The sequence below is a fragment of the Labeo rohita genome, unplaced genomic scaffold, assembly GCF_022985175.1.
Source record: "Labeo rohita strain BAU-BD-2019 unplaced genomic scaffold, IGBB_LRoh.1.0 scaffold_1927, whole genome shotgun sequence".
Lineage (NCBI taxonomy): Eukaryota > Metazoa > Chordata > Actinopteri > Cypriniformes > Cyprinidae > Labeo > Labeo rohita.
The window spans coordinates 1-10,000 of NW_026128140.1; the positions used below are offsets into that span (position 1 = coordinate 1).

The following is a 10,000-nucleotide window of genomic DNA, read 5'->3' on the forward strand; positions in this document are numbered from 1 at the left end:
GTAAATGTAGCTTCTGCAGATTTGTGGTATAGAGAATCACCTGAAACTCATCCATGAACAGACGGCTCTCATCAGCGATCTTGCTCTTGTAAGCATCTATTAAACCGTCAGCATAGATGGGCTCGACTCTGCGCAAGGGTTCTGCTGGAGGACCGAAAAACATCAGATTCTAAAAGCAATTTACTTTTGGAATACAAGAAATTGATTGATAGGAGTGAATAACATACGTGTAAGAAGAATCTCTTCATCCTCAGTAGTCCTGTGGTGAGAAATCCCATCAGAAACATAGATGAACATTTGATGAATGTTTACAGAAAACATGGTAATGACAGGGTTCAAAGAGCAGCTGCGAGAAACTGTGACACTGACCGCTTTCTTTTCAGGAGGTAAATTTTGAAGAGCACGAAGAGGAGCGCAACTGATGTCACAATGATTAGAAATGCCAAGAATCCAACAACAGCCTTGTCATTGTCTGAGGAAGGAACATATTTACAGATTCAACTAGGCTGAATAAACTGCTTACAGTATTTTTGTAAAACTGCTGAATCTTGCTATATTTCTGAACACTTTCATTTGCAGAATACAAACAAAGCTCTGTCAAGATGGCATTGGCTAATAAGTTCCTAACTAAACCTGCTAGTAATCAAATGGCTTCTGTTGCATCAGCAGCCAATGAGCTTGCTGCTCAACATTCAAATACTGGCCATATACTGGTATATACTGACCATGGTAAAACAAAGAAATAATAATAAATAAATAAAATAAATAAATTACTGAGTGCCACTTTAAATGATCACCAGTTCAAGTGGAGGTGATTTTAGTTTAAAATGTGCATCTTTTGAAGTTGCTGCTCTTACTATGGGTGCAATGGATGTAGCAAAAATTAGATTCTGATCTGAAAGGACATGACACAGATGTGTGGTATAGTGTGTGGTATTAATGAAAATACAACTTCCTGGTGAGAAAGGTCCTTAACACAAAGCTGAATGTGAGAGTCTCTCAAGGCTCTGCTGTCTCTGCAGTTAAAAAACAGCTTAGGGATCTTTCTGAGGGTGGAAACTCACTGGCAACAGGACTGACTGATTAGATGCATAAGAACAGGTAAGATTAAATGAAAACAGAGCAAGAGAAATCAAAATGCCAGTACACTTTCTGATGGTTAACTCCCTGGGGTCGACGATCACGCCAGTGTGATCAGCTCATGTTTTTTAAGATCAGTGCGAAAGACACTAAAAATACTCTGTCGATTTTGGTCACACAAATAAGTGTTATACATCATTGGAAACCATTAAATGTATACTTTTATTTGTGCACACTCACAATAAAAACTGAACGGCTTTTCGAAATGCGTCAATAAAATAAACCTAAATACTGTGCACAAAGACAGGAGAAATGTGAAAATTATATGTAGTTCATTGTATCTAAATTTCTTACGACGCGACCAAGTTTTCATGTTCTATATAATATAAAAGAAAATACGATAGAAAAGTAATATGAGTGTACACTGTAACACGATGAAAGCTACGAGTCGAAGTATGTCTAGATCATGTTTATTATTAATAATTTGTTCCCTAATAGAGTTTTATAATGTGCTAAACCATAATTTGTTTCTCAGATATAAAATGTCCTTTTTACATAGTACAAAGTATGCGTGAATCTGTGACTACAAGATCGTTATATACAGATTCTTCTGATATTAACGTCTTCAGAGATGTTTTTTGTTTTTGTTTTTTAGTGATTTGATACCTGCACAACAGATGAATCTTGCTGATTTTTACTGTCTTTTCAAACTTCTGAGAGCGCTGTACCAACATCAAATGTTATTTTTCATTTTTCACTGATTTTCTATGGTAAAATAAGCTCTGTGACTATGTTTTTTTTTTTTTTTTTTTTTTTTTTTTTACATTGAATCCATGGAAAGAAGCAGCAAACACTTAAATATCAGGTATGGTTTACTAGTTTGACTTGCTGAACAAGAATGACACAAGGTCTGTTCACATCTCTGTGGTTAGATCAATGAGTACAATAATAATCTTTGACCATCATTATTTATGTTTTGATTATATTGTGTTGTAAATAAAATACAAATGACCAAAAGCCCCCATTATCTTACTTTCCTCTCATTCTTTGTTACCTGCCTCATAGTGACAGTCACAGTGATGGGCCATTAGGGGACGGCCTTTTGTCTCTCAGGTGTGAATCACTAAATATTCATGGCCATTATCCCTCCCTCACATATGGCTTTCTATCACAAAACATGTCTTAGAAAATTTACATCAATATATTGTTTTCTGTGAAAGAGTAAGCACGATCATTTTCACATTATTTTGAAGTAAATATTCTAGCCTACAAGAGTGATTACTCAAAAGCCTTGTTCAGGACTATTCAGTATGAGTTGTATGGCCTTATTTCAGCTACATTTATTTTCCCAAAACTTACTAACCACGCATAGTTTTTTTTCCTAAAAAATGCAAACATGTACATCCATCTTGCTCACATATTACTGTAGCACCGTTTGTGCTGAATACAAAATATTATATGTTGGCTCGTAGTATGTTATAAGTAACTGAAATAAGCACAAATGTCAGGGCATGTCAAAACATCTAAAGGGCCCCAAAATCACCTCAGACCCCAGAGGGTAACCCTTAATTAATGATAATGTGACAATAATGATGATAATATAAAAATAGAAAAGGTTGTTCTTACAGCTAGTGGATTGGAAAGCATTAACAGCAGCCACATCACCATTTCCATTCCGGGCTGTAATCTGAATTAAATAAATCAATAAACAAATAATACTGTGAAACACAAATCAAAACACTATAATGTCACTCTCACTGCAAAAATAAATAAATAAATAAATACCTTAATAGTATAATCCGTGTGGTAGTAAAGATTTTCAAACGTAAATGAACATTTCTCATTTTCTAGAACTACAGGTGGTCTATTACTTTTGAGCTGGGCTATATATATTCCCTGTGGTCCATTCCAGTCTTTTTGACTCAAGTCTTTGCATGTCACATCAAAAGAATTATGAGATGTTACTTTCACTTGTACTTCTTTATCGCCTCCAAAATTGGGTTCTATTAAAATACATAAATAGAAAAAACAGTTAATGTGATTTGATACTGATTATTTGACAATACATCTTTAGAGCATGATCTTGCGTGATCTTGTATTTCTGCATTTACTAGTCTAAAAAACTGAACAGTGTTACTAATTACTACTGCAATGCCACGAGACGACTTTACACAGATAACTTAAGATAACTTTAAACAAGAACTACAGAACTGTGAGAAATAAAATGAGCAGTAAAGGGATTAAGCCATTCAGTGTGAAGTAAAGAAAGCAATAATCGTCAAAATATATGATACTTTAGGAAAAAAGAGGGTAAAAAATAAAACAATACATTTTCTCAAATTAGCTGTAGGACAAAATATCAATTCAGATTCAAAACATTACTGTGAAGAAATTATCACAAGTATTAATGATTCACTACTAAATTATCAGGAAAAGCCATAAACATGTCAATAGAATCATACTTTTCAGCAGTTTAAATTATGTACAGCAGGTAACAAATGTACGCCAAGATTACGTACCGGAGTTACAATTATAAAACATATTCAAAAATGATTGCACTTACTCATAGAATTTGTTTTTTGTTTTTTAAAACCACTGGTATATTCCAAGTTGTAGCCGATGGATTTGTTGACCTTGGCTAAAAGTTTGCATGTGTAATCGGTATATGGACGTAAACCATCAAATTTGCATCTTGGAGGTGTGGAACTTAGTTTATTACACTCTGTAGCTGGAAAAAAAAAAAAAAAAAACCAAATTAGTGAATCACAACAGAACAAATCAATACTTAAAGGGATAGTTCACCCAAAAATAGTTTTAACATGGATTTAGTTTTCCATTTAATTAATAGTGACCACTGTTGTCAAGCTTCAAGCATTATCCAAAAAGGGAATGAAGTCCATAAATGGCTGTAACAACAATGAATTTTTTTTGGGCTTTTTTATAGTAGCCCTGGTCACTACGACTGTTGCTCTATGAAAAAGATACTTAAATTATTTTTCAAAAAAAAAAAAAAACAAACAAACAAAAAAAAAATTTGAATTAAATAAAATATTTTTGGAATGACAATGAGTGAGTAAATTATGTAAGTGTAACTATACCTTTCAATGGATTTACATATGCAAAGATTAAAACACCTGATCATTTCAAAATTAAATTTCAGTGATAAGAATTGGCACTATAGAAAATACTAACTCTTTTCATGGGGGCTTTGACAAGTGCCTGAAAAATCTTCCCATGTAATTCCTCTGCATTTATGCCCTGGGGACAAAGTCCATGTGATCACAATTGAGTTGTTTGTTACTTCATCAAACACAGTTTCATTTATCCAATCTGTAAAAGAAAGGAAGAAAGCAAGAAAAAAATCATATCATAAAGCAAATCATGAATTTTGTGACTTTTTACTTTACTTCATGTTATTTTTTTCAAATGCCTTTTATGATTTTGTTTCCCACCTGTCCAGACCCAGACTTTCAATTAAAAAAAAATATTATTACATTTGAAACTAAGATAATTCAAACAACAAATTACATAAACATACAGCACGTCAATATATATTATGAAAAAAATATTTATTTAACTGCTTACCAAACTGATAAACTGTGATGAACTACTTTTTGCCACTAACATAGTTTTTCAAATGTTAGTTTTTTTTAACTTGTTTATTAAGTAAACAAAAGCATTAGTGAAGCGACTGAGATGAAATATGATATGTGATGTGTGAAGAAAAAGTGTAAATATCACCTGTAGACAATACATTTTTTATGCCTAATTTTCAATCAAGCTGTACCATTGATTAAATATGTAAAAAGTATCTTTGTATAAAATACTAGGGATGAAATTAGCATGAGCATACTAGTGATGAAATTATTATAAACATCATAAATTGTAAAAAGTGCAGGTGTGGGTATTGGTAACCATATCAGCAACTCACCGCAACGGCTGTCAAATGGTTTTGGACTGCTATCAATGGAAGTATTGTAATATTTATATTTTCCAGTGCAATTATATTTTTTGAAAGGTTCCAAAAACACATCCTTGTCCAAATCATACGCTAATAAAGTAAGAAGAGACCGCTTTTTCAATCATCTGCAGTATTCATGTGCTTACTATATGCATCAAAGTAAATATGTTCAAAAATATAACATTATGCATTTACAGTGCTGCTTAACATAAAACATTACATTACTTACCAATGCCATTAGTGCAATGGACCTTAAATGTGCCTTTACACTGACTCGTTACATTGTCTGAACCGACTGGTTTATTACTCCATACAAACTTAGTGGGAATAGTTTCATTGAAGGTTATTTCAGGTGTGACTGAAAACAACAACAACAACAAAAACACATTCTGTTGATAAGTGAAATAAATGCACTCTGTAGTGTAAATAATGTCACTCTGAACATGTATCAGCATATCACATCAAATCAGGACTGCTGTTGGGAGTCTCATTAAAAAATAAATAGCTGCATGATATATCTGATATATCTATTCAATACATTAAATGCTTACCTGGGGGCATGGTGACATTCATTGTGTACCTGCATGTTTCTAGATCTATGTGAATGGGCTTTTCAACACAGGAGTCTTCAGTTGTTATATCAACACATTTTGACAAATTCCACTTGATATCTTTAAAACACACTTGCTTATCACCCATACGTTCTGCAGAATGGTTTTTACTTCCATTGTCTAAAAAGAAATAAGGATAGAATCAGAGACATTACTTTCCTAAAAACAATAAATAGTCCTAACATAATGTATGTAAACTGTACAGCTATTTTGCCCATATTATATTGTCAGGGATGATTGTAACACAGGGTGAGTTGTAGCACTGTCAGTCTAACAATTTATCTGAAAATCATCTGATTCTCTTGTATAATTTAATATACATCAATTATCCATTTTTTTCACTGAAACTAGAAACATCAAGAGTATGGCAACACAACTATCTCCATTTAGAGTACACCTTATTGACCCCAAAATATTGCACAAAATGGTACAGTGAATAAGCCATTAAAATATGTGAAAATGACATCATTTGTAACACACATGCTATTTTTTTAATGTTCACTCATGTTTGACTTATGTTTAAAATAAATCTAATTAGTTAATCATTTTTCCTATTTTTTACCTTCTTGAAATAAAATACTTCAACGTTTGAGACAATTAGGTGAAAACCACTCATGTTAAATGTGTTAAATAGGGCGTTTGCAATTATGGAACATTTCTGCCTGTGAATCACTTACCACTCCAGTTGAAATGGTTTACTCCGATGGCTTTGCAGTTATCTACTGTGACACTGTAATTAGTGCATGGTTTTAACCATTTAAACAGTATTTTGGCAGGTAGGTCAGATCTAATTTTGACAGTGATATTCCTTTCACTGTCCTTAGTCTTTATCCTGATTGTGTTCTCTTGGTTTTTGGAGTCAATGATATTTACCACATGGGAAATTCCTTCATTGCCTCTCTCTATAAGGTTATACTGACCTGTGTTTAAACGCATATGAACATTCACAAATTCATAAGCAGTGAATTATATGTCTTGAACAGCACAAATAAAGTTGACTTAATACATCTGGTGTAATGAACCAGTACTTACATGGCATTTCTGTGGTATCTGAGGAAAGAGCACAATCACAAATGAATCATCATAATGCAATTTTATTACATAAATAGTTATTTTACAGAGAGCACAAATGTTGTGGTGTTACCCGTGAAGATGGTGGTGGGTGAGGGTGAGGGTAAGGTTGAGCTGGAATGCGTGGAGGTGGGAGATTCAGTGCTTGGAAGTGAGATGGTGTTATTCCCTACACCTTGTCGAGGCAGGTAGTGAACAATGACAGAGTTAAAATAGCTGACCAGGATATTAAAAAAACTGCAAACTAATGTAGCTTACAGCATTTCACAAAACAAATGCATTGATATACAACAGGTGTAAACTAACTAATGCAGTGTTTCTCAACTCCAGTCCTCGCGCCCCCCCCCACTATGCTAATTTTGAATGTATCTCTTATCACGTACGGCAATTGTTCTATTCGACCATGAAGTGCCCTGCGAAGTGGACATCACTGGATATTCCGCCATGATTCCAGTTCGACATGAGTGTATACGTTCCATTTAAAGGGCATTAAAGAGTGCGAGAGGTGAATTTAAATTGTATTTATTTACAGAGGTATATGATGTCACATTTCACACTTCTCTAGTAAGTTTCGTCTGTGTGTGAAGACGCTGCAGGCAGCGGCGCAGCGCAAATCCATAAAGGAACGTTCCGAAGTGAAGCAAACTCAGGGAGCAGGGAGCAATGAACACTATTTAGGGATCATGTCAATCGGAACACAGTTCATGCACGTAGCTCATGATAACGAGCTGGTTATCTGAATCAGGTGTGTTAACTAGAAGAGACACGCAAAATAAGCATAGCGGGGGGGGCGCGAGGACTGGAGTTGAGAAACGCTGAACTAATGTACTATTACCTTTCATTGTTGTTAATTGGGTTTGTGAAGGAGTGCTTGTGGGTGAGAGGCCTGTAGCTTAGGGTAAAACAACTTATGATTATTGTGTGTTATTTAATGTAATTCTGAAACACATCAATATTACACTGTTACCAGTGGCAGTGCTGGTGTTGTGTTGATGTGAAGTGTTGCATGAGAGTAAGTTTGCTTGTCTGTATTTTTCCGATTTTGACACTGAGAATCAAAAACGTTCCGTAAATGATAATGATTAAGTGAAAAAAAAAACAACAACAACAACAACAACAAAAAACATAAAAAAAAATAAATAATGATAAGCTCCACAATATGCAAATTTATTTACAAATACACATTTTTGTTCAAAAAAAAAAAAAAAAAACTTCTTAAAATATATTTGTGTTAGTATTATCACACTGCAAAAACAAAATAAAACAAACAAACAAAAAAAACATTTTACCCGATGAATTCCTGATGCTTTTCTAAACAATTATCTTAAAAACTCGACTTTGTCAGTTTCAATTAATTTGTTCACTAAATGGAAGTTGTCTCATTCAGCCAGTAAATTCATCAAGGTGACTTTGTTCAACACATTTTTAGTTACATAACACTGTTTTCAATTAAAAGCAGTAAACTTTTTTTGCATTTGAAAACGGGTTTTAAAGTGCAAATTTTTGATCGTCTCTGTCTTTCATGATCCGTGTGAACAGCATCGTTTTGACAACATTGTCATCTGTACACAAAACTTTTCAAAAATGCAAAAAAAAAAAAAGTATATATATATATATATATATATATATATATATAAACCCAAGATTTTTACTACATCATTATTGTGTAAACATAAAATAATAATAATAATAATGATAATAATAATACAAAAACAACTGTTTGACTAGTTGGGACATAAACTGCATAATCCCAACAATACTAATTTATTTACGTGACATATGTTAAAGAAAAACAGACAAATGCTGAGAAGCATCAGTGTCAGATATACACTGGCATATCCAGCCTCACTCCTAATTTTAGACCGGTAAGCCTTATTAATGTGGACTGTAAGGTGTTGGCAAAAATTTTGGCTTCACGGCTGGAGAAGGTTCTACCAGTATAATTCACAAGGACCAAGTGGGCTTCATCAAGGGAAGGTCATCAACCGATAATGTGAGAAGGCTAATTCGTCTGATGTGGCTAAATGCTTCAGAGAACACCCCGATCTCAGCTATATCCCTAGATGCCGAAAAGGCTTTCGATAGGGTGGAGTGGGGCTTTTTGACCACGGCCCTAATTTCAGCCCCGGATTTCGGGTTTGTTTTTTTTTTTTTAGGACATGGGTTAGTTTATTATTTAAAAATCCTAGGGCGGCAGCAATGACTAATGGCATGACAATGGCAGCTTACAGGGATAACTGAAACTGGCGATCTATATGAGAATGGAATTTTTATGTCATATTCTGAATTGGTGAAAAAATACAATATTGTCGGCCAAGGAAATTTTTGGAGATCAGACACTGTGTTAAGAACAAATTTAATGCAAGTGATAACACTGTGTATGCCTATCTTAAGTTACCCTTTGAAACCCAAATGGCTTCTATGTGTTACAAATTAATGCTTAATGTAAATGCAGATACTTGTAATAACCTGAAAACAATATGGCAGAAGGATTTGGGGATCACATTAGATAGGCTGGATCTGGCCTATCTAATGTGGGTAAGAACATAACAGAAGCTAGGGGGAATTTTATTCATTACAAAATAGTACATAGATATTATTATTAATAGCTGGAAATAGTCTATGTTGGAAATGTAAGGAAGAAGAAGGCACTTATTTACATATGATTTGGGAATGCTCCTTTGTTCAGCCATTCTGGCATAAAATTGTGAGAATACTTGAAGAGTGTTTGGGCTATAATATACGCAGTGGTGCTGGTGTTTTGTTGTTGTGAGATGCGTGCAGGTGCGTCTGATGTGTTTGTCTGCTTATTGAGTTCAGTAAGATTGCCTAAACGGTAATGGTTATTTGATCAAATAAAATGTTTTTCTTATAAATACTTTTACAAAAATAAAAAATGGAGTCATGTGATGACCCAACATAGTACCAGGTGTTTATTATACTAAAATGTCTTTAAAATTCTCCAATAACACTAAGATATAAAAAAAAACTGTACACATTGATTTAAACGACACAAGCTACATAAAACTGACAAACTTGTACACACACACTGCATTATTACACACACACACACACACACACATGTTGTGTTTACAAGTTTTCTGGGGACATTCCATAGGCGTAATGGTTTTTATACTGTACAAACGGGTGAGGTTTTTCTGTCTGGTTACACCTAAACCTAGCCCTCACAGGAGACTTGCACAAATTTGTTTTTCTCATAAATAAAAAAAACTCATTCTACATGATTTATAAGCCTGTTTCCTCATGGGGACCTCAC

The 10,000-nt window shown here is 33.9% G+C and overlaps 1 pseudogene; it reads right to left on the bottom strand.

Moving 5' to 3' along the window:
• Positions 1 to 17: 17 nt before the first annotated feature.
• LOC127159126 (receptor-type tyrosine-protein phosphatase C-like) overlaps positions 18 to 10,000 on the bottom strand; it is a 12,218-nt pseudogene continuing 2,235 nt past the window's right edge.